Source organism: Schistocerca cancellata, chromosome 4 (genome assembly GCF_023864275.1).
Source record: "Schistocerca cancellata isolate TAMUIC-IGC-003103 chromosome 4, iqSchCanc2.1, whole genome shotgun sequence".
In the NCBI taxonomy this organism is placed as follows: domain Eukaryota; kingdom Metazoa; phylum Arthropoda; class Insecta; order Orthoptera; family Acrididae; genus Schistocerca; species Schistocerca cancellata.
This window is the reverse complement of record NC_064629.1, coordinates 924,405,192-924,426,303: the sequence shown is the minus strand read 5'-3', so window position 1 is coordinate 924,426,303 and position 21,112 is coordinate 924,405,192.

The following is a 21,112-nucleotide window of genomic DNA, read 5'->3' as shown; positions in this document are numbered from 1 at the left end:
GTTTCCTATCACAAACAAAAGTATTATTAAAGTTGAATTTCACGTGCTCAGCAGACAGAGCGGTCCTATATTAGTCTAGTGTGACATTCGTTTCATCGATATGTATTAAAAGGGACAATAAAACAAGAAGAAAAACCAGTATTCCAGCAGCAATTAATGAGCAGCGCTTTTGCTCAGCCACAGCAGTCAGCAGTCGCTGCTTTTACTCTTCGTGTTTTAATGTCCCTGTTAATGGATATCGATAAAACGAATATCGCGCGTGAATAATTTGGGACCGCTCTATCAATCTGGCACGTAAAAACACTATTTAAAAATCAGTTTATTTGTAAAAGGAAGCAAACCCACGGTTTCTGTCGACTCTGAGCGTCACATGAAAGACATAATGAGCAATTTTTGTTTGGGCTGGCTCCAGCTACACATTGCAAAAACGAATTTGTGAATATCCGCCGGAACACAAGAGAAAATGCTCCTGATGGCTCTTATGAGAGACACCCTATATGCACTGACGGAAAAGAAATCGCAACATGGAGAAGGAGTTGTACGACATAAACGAAAGTCGGTAGGCTGGATTTACATCTGAAAAATGATGACTATCCATACTTCGCCCCCGTCGCATAAGAGTGGCGGCAGTAGCGCAACTGTGAGGGTGTAAATCAAGTATGTTTTAAATACACTACTGGCCATTAAATTTGCTACACCACGAAGATGATGTGCTACAGACGCGAAATTTAACCGACAGGAAGAAGGTGCTGTGATATGCAAATGATTAGCTTTTCAGAGCATTCACACAAGGTTGGCGACGGTGGCGACACCTACAACGTGCTGACATGAGGAAAGTTTTCAACCGATTTCTCATATACAAACAGCAGCTGTCCGGCGTTGCCTGGTGATACATTGTTGTGATGCCTCGTGTAAGGAGCAGAAATGCGTACCATCACGTTTCCGACTTTAATAAAGGTCGGATTGTAGCCTATCGCGATTGCGGTTTATCGTATCGCGACATTGTTGCTCTCGAGATCCAATGACTGTTAGCAGAATATGGAATCTATGGATTCAGGACGGTAATACGGAACGCCGTGCTGGATCCCAACGGCCTCGTATCACTAGCAGTCGAGATGACAGGCATCTTATCCGCATGGCTGTAACGGATCGTGCAGCCATGTCTCGATCCCTGAGACAACAAATGGGGACGTTTACAAGACAACAAATATCTGCACGAACAGTTCGACAACGTTTGCAGCAGCATGGACTACCAGGTCGGAGACCATGGCTGTGGTTACCCTTGACGCTGCGTCACAGACAGGAGCGCCTGCGATGGTGTACTCAACGACGAACCTGGCTGCACGAATGGCAAAACGTCATTTGTTCGGATGAATCCAGGTTTTGTTTACAGCATCATGGTGGTCGCATCCGTGTTTGGAGACATCGCGGTGAACTCACATTGGAAGCATGTATTCGTCATCGCCATACTGGCGTATCACCTGGCGTGATGGTATGGGGTGCCATTGGTTACACGTCTGGGTCACCTCTTGTTCGCATTGACGGCACTTTGAACAGTGGACATTACATTTTAGATGTGTTACGACCCGTGGCTCTATCCTTCATTCGATCCCTGCGAAACCCTACATTCCAGCATGATAATGCACGACCGCATGTTGCAATTCCTGTACGGGCCTTTCTGGATACAGAAAATGTTCGACTGCTGCCCTGGCCAGCACATTCTCCAGATCTGTCACCATCTGAAAACGTCTGATCAATGGTGGCCGAGCAACTGGCTCGTCACAATACGCCAGTCACTACTCTTGATGAACTGTGGTATCGTGTTGAAGCTGCATGGGCACCTCTACCTGTACGCGCCATCTAAGCTCTGCCTAACTCAATGCCCAGGCGTATCAAGGCCGTTATTACGGCCAGAGGTGGTTGTTCTAGGTACTGATTTCTCAGGATGTATGCACCCAAATTGCGTGAAATGTAATCACATGTCAGTTCTAGTATAATATATTTGTCCAATGAATACCCGTTTATCATGCGCATTTCTTCTTGGTGTAGCAATTTTAATGGCCAGTAGTGTATCTTTAGTTATCTTTGAGACTGGGCCTTTTGAGTTGATGTTAATCAAGGATACCTTTAATGCGACAAAGGCGACGTTATCACCACCTCACTGAGTTTGAACGGGGTCGTAGAATAGGGCTACGAGAAGTTGGATGTCCCTTCTGCGCTACTGCAGAAAGACTTGGAAGATATTTAACCACTCTACATGACTGCTGTCAGCGGTGGTCACGACAAAGTACGGCCACGTGACGACTGGGATCCGAACGGCCACGTGGCATTGCCGCAAGGAAAGACCATCGTCTTCGGCGAACTGCATCTGCAGCTGCAATTCGAGCAACAGTTGGCACCACAGTGTCACAATGAACTGTTAGAAACCAGTTACTGCAATGACAGCTTCGATCCACTGCCCTTTGCGACTTCAGTGGCGTCAGGCGAGAACTTCTTGGAGGGCAGGTTGAAGTTCTCTTGTGTTTTCTGATGAAAGTTGGTTCTGCCTCGGTGCCACTGATGGTTATATGTTGGTTAGGAGGAAGCCAGTTTAAGGCCTGCAACCAACCTGTCTGCGTGCTAGACACACCGGACCTACATCTGGAGTTACGGTCCGGGGTGCGATTTCGTATGACAGCAGAAACACTCTCGTGGTTACCCCTCTCACCCTGATTGCAAATTTGTGTGTCAAACTGGTGATTCGACCTGTTGTGCTGCCATTCATGAACAGCACTCCAGGTGGTGTTTTCCATTAGGTTAACGCTCTCCCACATACCGCTGTTGCAACCAAACATGTTCTACAGAGTGTCGTAATATTAAATTGGTCTGCTCTGTTCAAACACGTATGAGACATTCTCGGACGACAACTCCCTCGTCATCCACAACCAGCATTACCCATCCCTGTACTGACCAACCGAGTATAACGGCCGGCCGGAGTGGCCGTGCGGTTCTAGGCGCTACAGTCTGGAGCCGAGCGACCGCTACGGTCGCAGGTTCGAATCCGGCCTCGGACATGGATGTGTGTGATGTCCTTAGGTTAGTTAGGTTTAATTAGTTCTAAGTTCTAGGCGACTGATGACCTCAGAAGTTAAGTCGCATAGTGCTCAGAGCCAACTGAACAAGAACCAAGTATAACAGCCATGGAACTCCATCCCACAAACTGACGTCCGGCGCCTGAATAGCCCAATGCATGCACGTCTGCATGTTTGCACTCCCGTTTATTAATGTACCAGCATTTCACATTTACAATGGCCTACCTCGCGCTTTAATTGACCTGTGATCTTGCAGGGTTAATCACTTAAATATGTTACCTAGACAAATGTATTCCCAGAATTTCATTAGCCTTTATTAATTACTTTTTGGTGCAGCGATTTTTTTATATATTCGCTAAACTGTCACATCTATATAAAAACTTAAAATCGAGTGGTCAGTGTTAAAGAGAACTCAATGGGATCTTTGACATTGTTTGTCATCCACGAGAGAATCAACATTTGGATTACAAGTCGTTAATTTTAGCCTCAGATCACCATTTATATTCAGCCTATTCCTGTACTTATTTTTCAAAACAGTAAAGTTGAAAAGGCATGATCACATACACAGTTTGTCGAAAAGCTCATCAGATGTCTCTGTGAATACCAATTCACAAATGTATCCACGGGAACTGAACGAAGTGGTGTAGTGGCTAACGACCTCAACTCGCATCCGAGAGATCCCGGTTCAGTTCTCGGGTTGGCCATCCAAATATCGATTTTCTGTGGTCATCCAGGCCACTCCATGAAAATGCCGGAATGGTTGTTTAAAAGGACCGTGATCGCTTCCTTCCCCCTGGTAGTACGGAAACCGAGCAAAGATCTCATAATCTTGTTCGTATTATTTTGAACTGTGGGCAACTGCAGCAAAATGTCCACATTTTTATGAGAATGCAACCGCTCTGGCTGTAGAAAGCTTTTTGTTAAAATCACGACCGGTTCTAACGGTAATTTAGACGCATCCTCATACGATCTAAATAGGGATTAGAAGCGAAGTATTTTACAATTTTTTCTTTGTACGCCGGCAAAGTAAATATTGTTATACGGAGTAAAATAGCCGTGTACATTAGTTACTTACATAAATTTGGGAACGGCTGAGAGTATTGGCTTACAGACTGACATAAATGTTGCCACTATAAAAATATTGTCAGCGAATGACCTGATGCAACACGCTTTGAACACATTGTTCGGTACTGACTTTCAAGGACTGTCCCCATGAGCAGAGATCGCATTTTTAACATCCTGCAAGCTCCGAATTATCCGGGTAAATACGGACCTGAGACTGTACAGATAACGAAAAACAAGGATAATCTACAATACATACACATGCCTTACCGGAAGCTACTATTCGCTGTATTTACAAAACCTGCTACATGTCAAATTTGAAAGCCCACAGCATGACTTATGCTCCACTCACCACAAATTGACAACTCATTTACAGAATTACGTTTTAAACACACTGTATTTCGTAACACTTGTTTTCAGGTCACTTTCGGAAACAATTTTCAATATTTTTCCGTACCTTATTTTAGTCACCTCTTTTCCTGACGACGATTCTTCTTTTCCTCGGAGTCAAAATATCGATAGAGTCAACAGAATTTTGCCTTTGGGCTGGCTCTGATCACTATGGGACTTAACATCTATGGTCATCAGTCCCCCAGAACTTAGAACTACTTAAACCTAACTATCCTAAGGACAGCACACAACACCCAGTCATCACGAGGCAGAGAAAATCCCTTTTTGCATTTTATGCTCTAATAATAGATCAACGCATTTTAATGCCTCGGTGAGTGAGTGTGTGTGTGTGTGTGTGTGTGTGTGTGTGAGAGAGAGAGAGAGAGAGAGAGAGAGAGAGAGAAACAGGAAAAAGAAGAAGGTGTGCATGATAACAGGTTCTTCGATCGCCTCGTCTTCGCTCTCTTCTTCTACCTACCACACTTGTTTCACTATATCAGTGTCACTTAGCTATTCAAATTACAGTTCATAAGCATTGCTATTTAACCACTTGCGGATGTTCTTGTAATCTTCCGCTTCACAATCAGACATTTGTATTATAAATGAAAATATTAGTTGTCACTATAACAGAATACTTCAGGCTTCATTTTTTTTCGGACTCGCTGAACTGTGCACGGATAGACAATACCCGGAGAATCGCGAATTAGTTGTAGTAGCATGTCGCGTCGCTGATACAGCGACAGCCGAGCCACACGTCAAGAAGAAGTGTGCAAGTGATTACAGTCTGCAGGGAATCGGTGAGAATTTATGCAGAATTTTCTGAAATGGAAGACTGTCCTTGCTTCAGGTTAAGAGCGTTACTTGGCTGGAAGACTGCATCCACAGTTCGGTCCCAGCCCACGTTGCTGGGCTAAACATAGTATCCACGGCAAAGATTGCCGACGCACGAACGCTTAGCGACCTCCGCCTACAGTTGTTATCATTGGGAGTGTGGGAGGAAATCACATCAGACCTCGTTAGACGTGAGAAAAGTGCCGATTCCAGAAAGGACGTTTCAGTTACCGCCTTCCGGTCTGGCAACGAGCTCCTTCCTACACTCTCGCTAATTCGGCCGTGTGACCCTTCAGACTGTGATGTCTTTTCTGGGTGCGTTCCATGTATTGCCGGCATGGTATCTCAGCGTGTTCGGTCAGAGGGTTAACGGCCCTCTGTAATTAAAAAAACAACTGAGCGAATGGATCAACGATGAACTTAAACGGGTGTCATGGGACGTCCGCACCTAACAAATGCAACTAACAACAACGAACAAAATGATATCAGAAAAAAAGTGGTTAACGTTAAAAAATGTATTCCGAATCATGAAATAAAACGGCCAACGTGTATAACTAATTTATCTGTTCTTCCTTAGAAATTATATACCCTGGTGCCCACTCCTAAATACTTCCCACGCCCGCCTGAACATACGTTGTCTCTTAATTCCATTTATACCATACATAATTTTATATGAAGGCCAATTTCCTCATGGTTCAGCGCATAATAACAGAAATGGGAGTTTCCCACTGATCGCTCGTTCTGCATGTATTCCGATTACGGTTGTAATGTATTTGATTGAACCGCGTAGATATAGGAACTGAAGTGCTAAAACCATCTTCTTCTTCTTCTTGTTCTTCGTCACTTGATGTATTAGGCAAATTGCCTTTTAAGGTACTCCATATCATTTTGGTGTTTCTACATTTCTCCTTCCAGTGGGTTTGTAATTAGGAGCCCTTACCGGATGTCCTTCTCCACCCATACTGCCTGCATATTCCTTCCTTTTTCTCCTATTTTCTGTATTGTTTCTTTCAGTTTATATATTCCGAAAGCTTTTTTATATCCTCATTTCTTTCGCGATCTTCCCTTGTACATTCTTCGACTTTACGACATAAATTGCCAAAATAAAATTTCCATTAAGTATCATTCCTATATACATCAAAAGATAGCACTTCATTACGGGAGAACTAATATGGAATCAGATTTTATCAACACATGCATTTAGAAAATAATCAGATTATTATCGTTGATGATTTAATTAATATTAATTCAAATATCGCTTTTTGCAAGAAACTAGGGCTCTGAAGCGACGTATTTTGACCTACTGCTTCGACTGGAAAAGCTCACTTATTTAAAGAAACTGTATTCAAAAAGCGTCAAAAACAAGCTGATTAGTTTTTCGTATCAGGCTGGTGGGATTAGCTCATGCAAGTTATCCTTCATAAAACTTCTTATCACACTGCGAATGAAACCTAATCTTGACTTTCAATAACCCTTAGTTAAATTTGGCGTACCTTATAATAAGGAGACTAAAAGGAGTACCGGAGTCACACAATTACTACCGATGGAATAAACGTAAGTAAAATAATTAGTATGAAAAAGGCGGATAATATCGAGTAATTTTATTTTCTAGCCAAAAGTGTGTGTTACGTTGTTATATTAGAACCAACTTTTAATATGTGCAGCTTTAAGTTAAAGGCGTTAAGAGTTTTCATTCGGACGCAATCGATTACATGTCTATCGATCTTTGGCTGTGTATGCAACAGAATGAGGTCGCAGCTCGCTCGCTGTGCTGCGCATCTCCTGGCTGCTGCAACTTGTCGATCCCAAAGGGTGTGCAATCTACAATCTCTATCACCTGTACCTCGTATACTAGCTTCCCTCGCTTGTTTGTCAAAACCCTTTACAGCGTGACAAAGGCTTTTTCATCACGTCGGAGCACTCACTGTGAGCGAACAGTGCGCGTCATTACAGCAAAGGGCTATGTTCAGTCGGGGTCGTCGTAGGCGGGAAAACACACACCTCCGATCTTCACAGGCGAGAGAGCACAGCGTCAGTACACAAACCAGCCTCTATAGCACTCTGCAGCGACCGAAAGTGTTCTTTCAAACTAGAGCTAACATGTGGAATAGTTATTACTTTCTACTATATGAGGACAAAGAACCACTAGCAAAATCTAAGACTCCGTGCCGGACCGGGACTCGAAACCGAGACTCTGCCTTGCGTGGACAATAGATGAGTTAGCCAGGCACGAACTACGGGCAACAGGAGAGCTCTTACGAAGTTTGTAAAGCTATGCAGGGTCACGCAAAATTGAAGCTGTGAAAACAAAATATATAGATGGTAACATTTATAAAAGCGACAAAGTGCAGGGATGAGTTCGTGACTGGAAATGGAGAGAAAATGCTGTTACGAACATGTGTCCGCAAATGCATTGTAGCGCTGGCCGGTGTGGCCGAGCGGTTCTACGCGCTTCAGTCTGGAACCGCGCGACCGCTACGGTCGCAGGTTCGAATCCTGCCTCGGGCATGGATGTGTGTGAAGTCCCTAGGTTAGTTAGGTTTAAGTAGTTCTAAGCTCTAGGGGACTGATGACCTCAGATGTTAAGTCCCATAGTGCTCAGAGCCATTTGAACTTTTTTTTTTTGCATTGTAGCCATGGTAGCTGGCACTGACGAATGAAAGGTCCTCTGACCACGTGCCGTGTGTGTGCTCCCTTTGTGTTGCAGGCTGTGTTATTGACGCAGCATACCATAGGCAGCAGAACGGTCCGGTATTCATGTCGGGAACAAGGCGATATGGTGTTTGTGTACGGCCAAGCAGATGGAAACGGTCAAGAGGCAGACCCTGGTCCTCCAAATCTGATGTACGCACAGTCAGCCGCTTCCTGCACGTTCGTCTGTCTCAAAGGACCCGTGATCACGCAAACGTCCAAACAGGCCTTGAAATGTGCTTGGTGTCTGTGAAGATAATTGTTTCAGTATAGCTGTACTGCCTCTCGACCGTTTTCACCTGCTTGGCCAAACACAAACACCACCTCGGACAATTCTGCTGCTTACAGTACGCTGCGTCAATCACACAGCCAGCAACACAGGAGGAACACACGGCAGGTGGTCCGAGGAACTTTCATTAGTCAGAGACTTCTACCGCGAAAACGATGCGTTGCCGGACGTATGTTCATAGGACATTTCTTCCTCCATTTCCAGCAAGGAATCCGTCGCATTTATTAATGTTCACCTTATACAGGGACATGGCAGGAACAATCATTCGAAGAAAAATGTCTAGTCACCACTAGTGCAGTGTGTGACGAAGGGAATATCGTACAAATATTATCGATATATCTTCCTATCCCTTTCACGTGTCGAGTGAGGGAAAACTTGCTATCTATATTCCTCGTTCCAATCTCCTACTACATTCGCGTTTTGAGTGATGGATAAATGACTGTCTGTATGCCTATGTACAGTCGTGGACAAAACGAGCGAGACCCCTCGCCTTTTCGTTATGCTGATCCGCACAGCTTTAAAGTCTGCTACACAGCATAACAGGCAAGGCGACGCAGTGCTACCAACATACTATACACAGGCGTGAAATTGAAAAACTATCCGAACTATGTCAGACTATTTTCAATCATGTGTAAGACTATATTAACGCTGATTAGTGTATTAAACACAACACGTAAATATGAGATATAAATGAAAGAAGAAACGCTAATTAGTATAAACTGTACTAATAAAAATGAATTTCAGCTTATCGAGATAACATAACTGTTTTACTAAGATAAAGTACCCAAATCGTTACGAATTAGCAAAATATTATGCGCATTCGGCAGCGAAACGGTCTGTGTCAATGTTCAGACCAGTCGTACCGGATTACTGTTGCTGACCTACCATGAAAGTGTGCAAATTTAGCAATGCGTGAAGATTCCTAACGAAATTCAGTTAAAAATCATTCAGTGCCACATTTAAGTCAATTCAGTTACTGACAGAAGTGGAAAAAGTAGGCAGTAACAAGTATGAAATTCTACAAGAGTTTCATATTGACATCCACAGGGCGCCAGTACAGAATAAAAGTACCAATAAAACGTATTGGGGGCTCCAGAATTTCTTAAAATTACTTTACTATCTGCCTCCATCGAGATTAGAGTCGGAAACAAACCAGACCTCCCTTGCAGTAGCAAACACCTTTCACTACGCTAGCAGACAACCCAGACAAACAGCCCTCATGAATGTCACCCCAACTCGCTTATCAAATCTGGGACTCTCTCTCCCCTATTTCGTGATATTACAAATCGTGCTACCGTTCCTTGGACGTTTCTGGCGTGCACCGTCAATCACGTGTGTCAAGGATCCCATACCGCTCAGGAATACTATAGCAGTGGACGGTCGCACAGTTCTTAGAGCCATTTTTTTTTTTTTTTACCTTTCGTGTAAATTTTCTTTACTTAAACGGCCATATCTTTACATTGCGTTGACATAGAAGCTCACTTCTTTACTCCACCAAGGGGCCGTATACCGCAGGAAGTGCGGTACATTTCCGCTTATAATGTCTACCTGTACTTGCCCGCATCTCGTGGTCGTGCGGTAGCGTTCTCGCTTCCCACGCCCGGGTTCCCGGGTTCGATTCCCGGCGTGGTCAGGGATTTTCTCTGCCTCGTGATGGCTAGGTGTTGTGTTCTGTTCTTAGGTTAGTTAGGTTTAAGTAGTTCTAAGTTCTAGGGAACCGATGACCATAGATGTTAAGTCCCATAATGCTCAGAGCCATTTGAACCATTTTTTTCTACCCGTACTCGAGGTAAACGGATTTTAGGGGTTGGGTAGACAGATAGACGGTCAAGAAAGTGAGACTAGTAGGGTTCCGTTTTTACCGATCTAGGGGACGAAATCCTAACAACGAAAATAGCTACGACAGTTACTGAAGATGAAAAATGGTTCACATGGCTCTGAGCACTATGCGACTTAACTTCTGAGGTCATCAGTCGCCTAGAACTAAGAACTAATTAAACCTAACTAACCTAAGGACATCACACACATCCATGCCCGAGGCAGGATTCGAACCTGCGACCGTAGCGGTCGCTCGGTTCCAGACTGTAGCGCCTAGAACCGCACGGCCACAACGGCCGGCTACTGAAGATGAGGGCTACTCTTTATTCGAAATGTTCTAGTTGCGGTCGATACATCGGCATATTAATCGTAGCTACGCTTTCGATCCAAATCACGTTTACAGGAATGTAAATAAAATCCATTTGGCTATACACATGGTAATTCAGATCCCAGTATTAATGCCACTGCGTTTTGGAAGTGAGAGCATTCCCATTGCTAAATAAAATAGTTCAAGTGACTCTGAGCACTATGGGACTTAACTTCTGAGGTCATCAGTCGCCTAGAACTTAGAACTAATTAAACCTAACTAACCTAAGGACATCACACACATCCATGCCCGAGGCAGGATTCGAACCTGCGACCGTAGCGGTCGCGCGGTTCCAGACTGTAGCTCCTAGAACCGCTCGGCCACCTCTGCCGGCTCCCATTGCTAGCTAGCTTAATAAACACTTCCGATAATGAACGTCTTCTGGCTGTGGCGAGTAATAGAGAATTGGAAATATTGTAGAAGACGTTTGGCAGCTATGTCGCCGTTTGTTTCCTCTGGTGGTGCAGAATTATCCTACTAAATTTACTCGCTAACAACAGTATTTTGTTATTTCGATAAACATCCCGAATTATTGTCATATAAACGGTGACATAAAAGTAGAAAATACATGTTTTTGAATCTAGAAAGCTCTATGCAACAGAAACTGCAGATCATTTAGCCATTTTTATTGCGAAATTGCCGGCTTATTAATGTCTGGGGTAATAATATAGGGTTGTTTACCTGGGTTGTCTGCTAGCGTAGTGAAAGGTGTTTGCTACTGCAAGGGAGGTCTGGTTTGTTTCCGACTCTAATCTCGATGGAGGCAGATAGACTACCAGTAAAGTAATTTTAAGGAATTCTCGCGCCCCCAATACCTTTTATTGTTACATTTATTTTGTACCGGCGCCCTGTGTATGTCAATATGAAACTCTTGTAGAATTTCATACTTGTTACTGCCTACTTTTCCCTCTTCTGTCAATAATTGAATTGACTTAAGTGTGGTACTAAGTGATTTTTAACTGAATTTCGTTACGAATCTTCACGCATTGCTAAGTTTGCACACTTCCATGGTAGGTCAGCAACAGTAACGCAGTATGACTGGTCTGAAGTTGACACAGACCGTTTCGCTGCCGAATGCGCATAATATTTTGCTAATTCGTAACGATTTGGGTACTTTATCTTAGTAAAACAGTTATGTTATCTCGATAAGCTGAAATTCATTTTTATTAGTACAGTTTATACTAATTAGCGTTTCTTCTTTCATTTATATCTCATATTTACGTGTTGTGTTTAATACACTAATCAGCGTTAATATAGTCTTACACATTATTGAAAATAGTCTGACATAGTTCGGATAGTTTTTCAATTTCACGCCTGTGTATAGTATGTTGGTAGCACTTCGTCGTCTTGTCTGTTATGCTGTGTAGCAGACTTTAAAGCTATGCGGATCAGCATAACGAAAAGGCGAGGGGTCTCGCTCGTTTTGTCCACGACTGTACATGGCTTAATCTCTCTTAGCTTATTGTCATGATTCCTTCACGAGTTATACGATGATGACAGCAAATTATTGCACAATCTGCTTCGACTGCACGTTCTCTGAATGTACCCAATGGGGATACGCGAGAACTGCGTTGTCTTTTTCCCTTGGATTCCCATTAAAAATTTTCGATTTTATCCTACATTTTAGTATTGGGTATGCCGACCTTTTAAGAACCAACAGCGTATCTCTAAATTCTTTCGATGCCTGTTGTCATGAAACCTCGGTAAGGACTCGCACTAGTATCTTGTATGCGATCTCCTTCACTGATGCATTGCGTTTTCGATGAACCCTTCCACAAATCTAGCTCTTCCATTCACCTTTTCTTATATTGATTTTATATGAAGGGCGATCAAAAAGTTTCCGTTTGAGTGCGTTGCTGCAGCGTCCGTGCAGGCGTCGAAAGCTGGTGACGCCACTGGGAACCCCAATCGAAAGCGCCGGCGACGCATTGGTATCGTCCATCGTCCCCTCGTCCAAAGAAGCTCAGGAGCCAGCCATCCGCGGGAAAGGTGATGCTCGCCCCGTTCTTTGATTAGCGGGACCCTCTGCTTATTAATTTCAATCAACCTGGTGTCTTCATCACTGGGGAATGGTACTGCGCAACGCTGGAGAAATTACGGGGTACAATTAAAGCGAAACGTCCGGGAAAGCTGAGACAAGTGTGCTGCTGCTTCACGATAACGCACGTCCCTGTATCGCAAATGTCGTAACGTAGAAGTTACGCCAATTCAAGTGGCACACATTTGAGCAACTGCCGTATTATCGTGTAGTGTATGTTGTAGTGTCGTTAAATTAGATTGGGTTGTCATCAATTACTTTTTGTTGGAATTCAGAGAATATATTATTGGCACACATGTGCATTGTTGTGATTACAGAAAATACGCTGTTACAACTTGCAACTTTGTTCAGCTGTCAGATAGCGTGCTCCTGTGTTGCGTAAGAGAGCGAAATGTTGCAGCAGATAGTTACGAGTGTGTGAAGCAATATACAAATGTTGCAGAAGTTCACTATTCAGCAGTTTTGTGTTTGAAACTTCCTGGCAGATTAAAACTGTGTGCCGGACCGAGACTCGAACTCGGGACCTTTGTCTTTCGCGGGCAATTGCTCTACCAACTGAGCTACCCAAGTACGACTCACGCCCCGTCCTCACAGCTTTACTTCTGCCAGTTTTGTGTTTAATATTCGACAGTTATTTGAACGAAAGGTAATGGTCATTTGTAACAAGAAACAATAACATAAACAGAAGTTCATAGGAGAAGAGAGTACTTAGGTTATTGCTACATATTTTTCTTTTTCAGATGGAATTTCGAAACCTACATCTAGAAAAAGGAGCGGAAAAGGTGACAGCATACGTGTTTCATGGTTTCAGATATACGTACTACTTCGGATGAAACCTATGAAATTGTTCCTCAGGCAGTGGCATGCAACTGTTATGATGAAGAACAAAGAAGTGGTGGTAGTGACGATGATGATGACAATAAAACAAATAAACAGTGAAACGGATAACAGATATGTTGCTCCAAATGGTCTGCTATGAAGTCGTCGGATCGTAAGTGATTGGCATGACTGTCTGTCTCACCTAAGCGAACGTTAGTGTTTGAATTCCAAGCCGACCCTCGAACATCTGAGTACCCTTGGGTGTACTGCCTTTTTTTAATTTGTTTTTGTTGTTTGTACTTGCATGGCTTCTAGCCGATTTTTTTAAAATTAAGGTTGTTTTGCCTTTACGGCGTAAGATTCTTTAGGCCTTCAGCCTAATCTAAAAAAACTGTTTCACATAAGAGTTTGGCATTTTACAGGTGTTAATGTTGTTGAATAACTTTGTCAATATCATAATCACCAGTTCTTCTGGATTGTATGGCCTACGAACGAAGACGTGTTGACCGCCGCTTATATGATCGTCCCATTTTATATAACTTCCTAATACTACATCTAAATATTTATTTATAAGATGTGATGAGCTCAACATATTCAACTCTAATCTTGTAATCAGATAACGTCAGGTTCTTTACCTTTCTTATAGCCATTATGCTAAAAAAATTATGGGTCCAGTTACGACTGCTTAGAGCACACCTGAAGTTACTTTCTTTCTTCTGTGGACTTTTACCGTCCAGAGTACGTACTGGTTTCTGTTAGTCAAATATTCGTTGAGTCAATCGCGTATCTGCGAAGATTCTCTTTATTATCGTATCTTATTAAGTAGGCAACGATGTGATACACTGTCGAATACCTTTCGGAAGTCTCTATAACCAAATTTCCACAGCGCTTCAGAGTGAATATTTCACTCTGGTAATGATATCCGTTTTACACTGCCTCAAAAAAAAGTGAAGCGCCCAGAAAGGGGTGGGGAAACGAAATGAAACTTTCCGGATTGAGAGGGTTTGTAATGTTATTGCAGCATCAATATGACTTTTCACTCCCTCTGACCTGGATGCATAGAGTGGCTCGGTTGTAAATGGTGCCATAAAGCCATGGTATCCTTTTCTGTGGCAAGCTGGCCCACAACAGTTGTGACTAGTTCTTGATATCCTGGATAGTAGCATTGGGACGGAATTGACATCAGAACTGTTGCCAGGAACCGAGTTGCGGATTTCCTGGCCACGAGAGTACCTCAGTATCATAGAGACATACCCCATGCCAAACAATTCTCGCACATACGCCATTGATTGTCGCGCAGTGTGTGATGTCGCTCCGTCCTGTTGAAACCAGGCTTGTTGAACGTTTGAAAGGTTGTTCAATGCAGGTGTAACGAAAGTTCGTAACATCTCCCCGTAACGATCGACATTGACAGTTATTGTGTTTCCCTGTTCATTTGCGACAAAATACGGTCCGATAATCCCTTATGATGAAACACCACACTATACTGTTACTTTACTAGCGTGTAAAGGGCGCTCACGAACCTCATTAGGATTTGTGTTTGCCTAGTAACGGCAGTACTGTTTATTCACATAATTTGTGAGATGAAAATGTGCCTCGTCTGACATCCACAGCCGGCCGGAGTGGCCGTGCGGTTCTAGGCGCTACAGTCTGGAGCCGAGCGACCGCTACGGTCGCAGGTTCGGATCCTGCCTCGGGCATGGATGTGTGTGATGTCCTTAGGTTAGTTAGGTTTAATTAGTTCTAAGTTCTAGGCGACTGATGACCTCAGAAGTTAAGTCGCATAGTGCTCAGAGCCATTTGAACCATTTGACATCCACAACTTGTTTAAAAATTCATCGTCAATGTTTATTTTTGTTATCATTTGATGACAGAATCCTAATCGTAACCGGTATTCGTATCAATGTTCGCAGGAGAACGCACACTTCTTGGTCATCTTGCTGGTTTCTTCTTGACGGTGTATCCAGAATTAGAAATCTCCCATTGAGACGGGAGGTTCGTCTACCCAAGATCCGTCTTTCTGAATTCCAGTTATTAATGCAACATTTTATCGCGTGTTTCGACGGAACGGCATTGTGACGTCCTGAATTTTAAAAACGTCGGAACACCCTCTGCGCCGCTACCAAACTACTGTATCATTGTTTCTATAAAACATTTTTATGGCTAACGCACGCTGTCGTCCGTTCCATTGATCCACGATTACTGAAATGGCGGACTGTTTATTGGCTGTCACGAACCCGCAGTGCTGCCACCTGCCCATGGCTGCCACAACTCGTTTCAAACATTCCCGTTATTCTGGGCCACCCTGTACTTACGAACTCGTGCACACGCTCTCCTTTCGGAGCGAGTCGACTCCACTTGTAGCCGACAATAGGCTGAGGTGACGAGAGGGCCGCGGGGGAAACTCACCGGTCGAGTTTGCGGGCACACGGGCAAGGCGATTTCGGAGATGGCGTCACAGGTTTAAAACTGGTATACAGAGCTTATTCCTGGTCTCTAATTAACGGCGGCCACCCACGGGACGATAAGTACCTATTACAGCTGCCGCTAGTCCCCGGCCAGAGGTGTGGGACAGGAGGCGGTGACAGAGAGAGACAAAGAGGACGATGAACTTGGCTGAATGAGTGCGCGAGAATGAGCAAGTGGGAGCGGATGAGTATGAGTTACTTACATCGACAAACTACGGGTGTGAGCGAGTTACTGTTAGGGAAGTCTGTGGGTGCGAGAGTGAGCTGCATGTTAAAAAGAGCGTGAGTATCTTTGCATCCCAAAACCTTAAGGAAATTTTTAAAGGTGCTGAGGAAGGTAGAATGAGACACCTGGTGTCCCACTTTAGGGTCAGAGCCTTTTTTGTGCTCCTGTAGGAGCATTTCTCCGCTGGTCACTTATGCATCTGAAACCGATGTTTATGACAGCCTCCGAGATGGGATGTTCGTCCATTGCCGGCCGCCCTGGTGTGCAATCGTGTGCAGCGACCATCCAGACGGAGCGGCCATGCTTACAGCGAGCGTGCTCGCTGCTTCCTTTCGTGGCATATCTTCTCAATTGTAAGAACAGTGAAAATGTCTTGTTCACGGAGAACAACGTGGAAGCCTATCTTGAGAGGATTAGTGCACGTCTACCTCTGTTCGTCTTTTGGACCTGGCTAGTACATGAAGTAAAGTTGAATGATGAGCAATTTTTCACTGTTCAAATGGATAACGTCACAAAAAGTGTATTAGTGAAGTGTATCAATGAGAAGGAATCGTACAAAATACGAACGGTGCCGGTAAACGTGAGCACGATGGCTGTTCAGTAAGCATAGTTGCAGTTACTTATGCTGATTAAGGTTTACGATTTGTCAGAAATTACAATTTGCTCTTTGAAGTTCAGTCTGATAAAATACGAGATAGTCCGAAAATTTATGGAACTTTCTGCGGTGTCAGGGAGAATACATGGTCGGAGGAATGTTGCTTTGTGTTGTGTACATAGTTCCGCGTAGCCAGCGCGTACACAACTTTCCCCCTAGAGCGCGCCCAGCTAAGCACAACAGCGCAGGCGCAGCGCTCGTCCATCCCCGCACTACGAGATAGCGCTGCCTTAAAGACGGACCAAATTCTGCTTCTGCTGATCCGCGTATTAATATGTAACGCAGCCAATGAGATTGCTGCTAACGTAGAACCTTTTCTCCTCGCGGATCACACTCGCGCAGTGAGATGATGATGTTTGGTTTGTGGGGCGCTCAACTGCGTGGTTATCAGCGCCCGTACAATTATCCAATCTTTGCTCAGTCCAATTTCGCCACTTTCCTGGATGATGATGAAATGATGAGGACAACACAAACACCCAGTCATCTCGAGGCAGGTGAAAATCCCTGACCCCGCCGGGAATCGAACCCGGGACCCCGTGCTCGGGAAGCGAGAACGCTACCGCGAGACCACGAGCGGCGGACCAATCACACTCGCGCAGTGATACCTGAATGCGCGAGGTATTATAACGAGTGTACAGACCTCCGATTACTCAGTCTGCATTAGTCTGCATTTGTCTGCATTAGTCTGTAGTCAAGTTTCAGTCTGCACCTTATAAGATTACCATATTCCTGTACATAGCCTTGAAGATAAATGTATAGACACTTTCTCAAGTATCAGAGATATGTGAGAATAAGATTAACGTACCAAGACCAAAGGAACTTCAGATTGTCAATTGCAAACAGCATCCAGAATCAAGTTACGTAATGTCTATGTTTTTTATTATTTTAATAAATGTATGTAAAAATTAATCAAGTTCTGTTTAAAGTTGGTCACCGTCAATCTGCTACTCTAAACGTGCAAGTGGCATTTCAATCATCTAACCTTCCTGCAAAAGATAAGCACGCCACAATAAGACCACGAGACATATTGCTGACACTCGCCTACTTCGCTAGAGCGAGAAGTCAAATAATCTGATGGTGTGTGTACCGAAGGTCTTACAGTACGCACACCACACTTTGGTAAACGAAATGGAATCACAATGGACAGAGTGGTTTTGCAGAAGCATATCCCGTCTTATCTTTTTATGTGTGGCTACCGAACTTATGTAACATATGAAAGTAGGCCCAGTACTTGATCAGTATGTAACTCAACGGAGCATTTGAAGGATTCTCGTGGTCGAAGAAGGGCTTATAGCTTCCTAGTGATAAAGGCTCCCAGCAGATAAGTACTGAAACGTCCCCTTTTAAACAATTATACATCACTGTGCTTAAACTGACACACAATATTTTTAGCGCAACGCAATCTGACTTTCAGAAATCCCTACAAAGGAATGGCCCTGACTAACATTAACCTGTACCTTTCTCAAATCACTTACCTCACAAAAATCTTCGTTACTCAAGCTACTGCAATACAGCGAGCGCCACTACTACCAGCTAAATAAAAGATTCAAACTACAGAAGGCACTAACTACTGATAGGCATAGTTAGCAATTGAAAGATGTTAATAGAGAACAAACAATGTATTTACCTTAACAGTCATAATATATATAGTAGTTCATGACATCCAGTGTTACAAATTTCAAAACTCCGCCATCTCTCTCCCCACATCCACCACTGCTGGCGGCTCACCTCCAACTGCGCAACGCTACGCGCTGTTAACATCCAGCTACCCAACACTACAATGGCAGACAACAATGCAAACTAGCCACAGACTGCACACAGCACAGCCAGTGATTTTCATACAGAGCGCTACGTGGCGTTACCAATAAGAAAACCTAAACAGCCTACTTACATAGCCCCCATGCTCCCCACAAAAAATTTTACAAATTTTTTGGGCATTGGCCAATACAGATTTGAAAAAAAATTTCCATAATTACAGTAAGAAAAATATCAAATGCACACACTTATTAATACAATGTTGGTCAAAAGCTAAAATTTTCTCACAGTCCATAAAGACCGTCCTGATCATTCATCACAGTAAAACTGCCATTTCTTTTCTCAAAGTCGGAGCAGTAAAAGACAATGCACACGGAAGTAGTGGATTTCCATGCAGTCTTGAAGAAGTAGTGTTGCCCTTCCAACAGAAAGACAGTGGTGACTCTCGACATGCAGACAGGTAATGGGCCACAACAGAGTAATCCCATAGCAGAGTCATTCGAAGTTTTGAAGAATATTGGTAGGTAGGTCATCACAGAGCAGACCCACTGTAGTCCTCGTAGAGATTACGGTATTGGTGGACCACCAGAGGTGCAGACCCACTGTAGTCCTTGTAGAAATAATGGTACTGGTGGACCATCAAAGATGCAGACCCACTGTAGTCCATGTAGAAATAATGGTATTGGGGGGTCATCAAAGATGCAGACCCACTGTAGTCCATGTAGAAATAATGGTATTGGTGGGTCATCAAAGATGCAGACCCACTGTAGTCCATGTAGAGACAGCCAGCAGCCATCTGTTGCGACTGTGCAGGTGCACATTCACCATCGAAGAGTCTTGCGGGGAGTATAGCAAGTCCATAAACCACCACTTGTGCACTCACAAAGTTTTTTTTTTGTCCTAAGAACCAGCAATGCTGTTAACCAGTCCCTTGCTGAATTATTAACACATGTGCAAACACTATCAGTCCCTACTTCTCACATATTGTCCGTATACTATGACCAACAGAAACGTGTGCAGTGAAATGTAACTTACAAGTTACTTAATTTGATGAACTGGTGTCAATTACAATTTTATAACATAAAAATACAGTAACAAAGGTACAAAATATATCATTAAAGAACATAACAATACAGATAACATTTGTAGTACAGGCTTTACAAAAGAATCGAAATAACATATACATCAGTGTTACAGGAATTATGACATGAGTACATACATAAAAGATCAGAATAACTTTCGAAACATCAACTTCACACATGAGCATTAAAACAGAACAGAATTAATAATGTCTAACATCTTTACAAAGTAAATAACATATTATTAATGCAAATTATATTTGAGGATAACAGTATTCCTCATCATAGTTCATGTAGCTGAGTATTAGAAAAATTCTACAACATAAGTCTTTTCAGATAAACATATAAAGACAGGAAGAACATAAATACACAAGGGTACACAAACACATAGTGGGATAAGACAAAAGGAAAGGACAGGGTTTGTTTTACTGCAGTATTTTGCATGGAGATCTCCCTTCGTTCATCATTATTCTCAAAAAGTCCTATCTAAGCCTGCTTTCTGTATTCTGTTCACATCCTCTTTCAAAATACTGTTTTGGCCAAACCATATTCTTATAGCTTCTCAATGCATTTCTTCCAATCCATCATAGTTAGTTTCTTATATAGTCTACCCCTTCTTAAGCTAACTTAAATCTACTGAGCTCAGATATATATACCAATGGACGAGGCAATGCAGCAGCACATAACAAATTAACACAAACAGCAATGACAAAAATTCAAGTTGGCAAAGTAAGCAACAATATTACAACTAATATAAGGCAATGAGCAGCAAACAAGAAAAATAAATCAGTAGTAAACTGGCTTAGCAGAGTAACACAAACTCAAATTCAGGTACACTATGCCTGGCAAACAGCAGCAGCAAATGAAATAACTTATATCTAAACATGACATAGCTCAAGCAGAAAAAAACATTACAGACAAGGGAAATGTATATTCACATCATAATGTCTATGTAATTAAAGTGGTGCACCACAAGAAGTTATTCTACAAAAAAAATTACCAAGTAGTTGAAAAGAAAATTCCGTATGCAATTCCTGTGAAGGAAAATGTCTTTGTGCTCCCCCATTTTTGGGAAATGTATTACAAAATTAGTATTTACAGGATCTGTAGACAGAAAATATTTATATTAGTACATCATTAAATTTTATTTTAACCAATGCTGCAGTGCAGCTAGAAACTAAATATTAAACAAAATAGGTGAAGCAAGGCGTGAAATGTCATTCACTAGCCATATGGCATTTCATAAGGTAGTAAAAAATCTCTCAACTATAAAGACAGTAGTCATAATCAGGTGTATAGACATTAAATATTTCTCATCATTTCATTAGGCATTTCAGTAAATCATAAATTAAGAGCTCCACAGTGTAATCATATGTTTTCAAGTTTGAGCGTGTCGTATTTGGGATGCTTTCTACAAAGAAATGTCAATAGCGAGGATAAGGGCCTCCCTTTTTTTTTTCTACCTGTGCCTCTGAAAACGCACACACTAATGGCTTTTTCTCCAGGCGTCTGACACAGCTGGGTGCCCACGATGCATTACGTGCAGGTGGTCA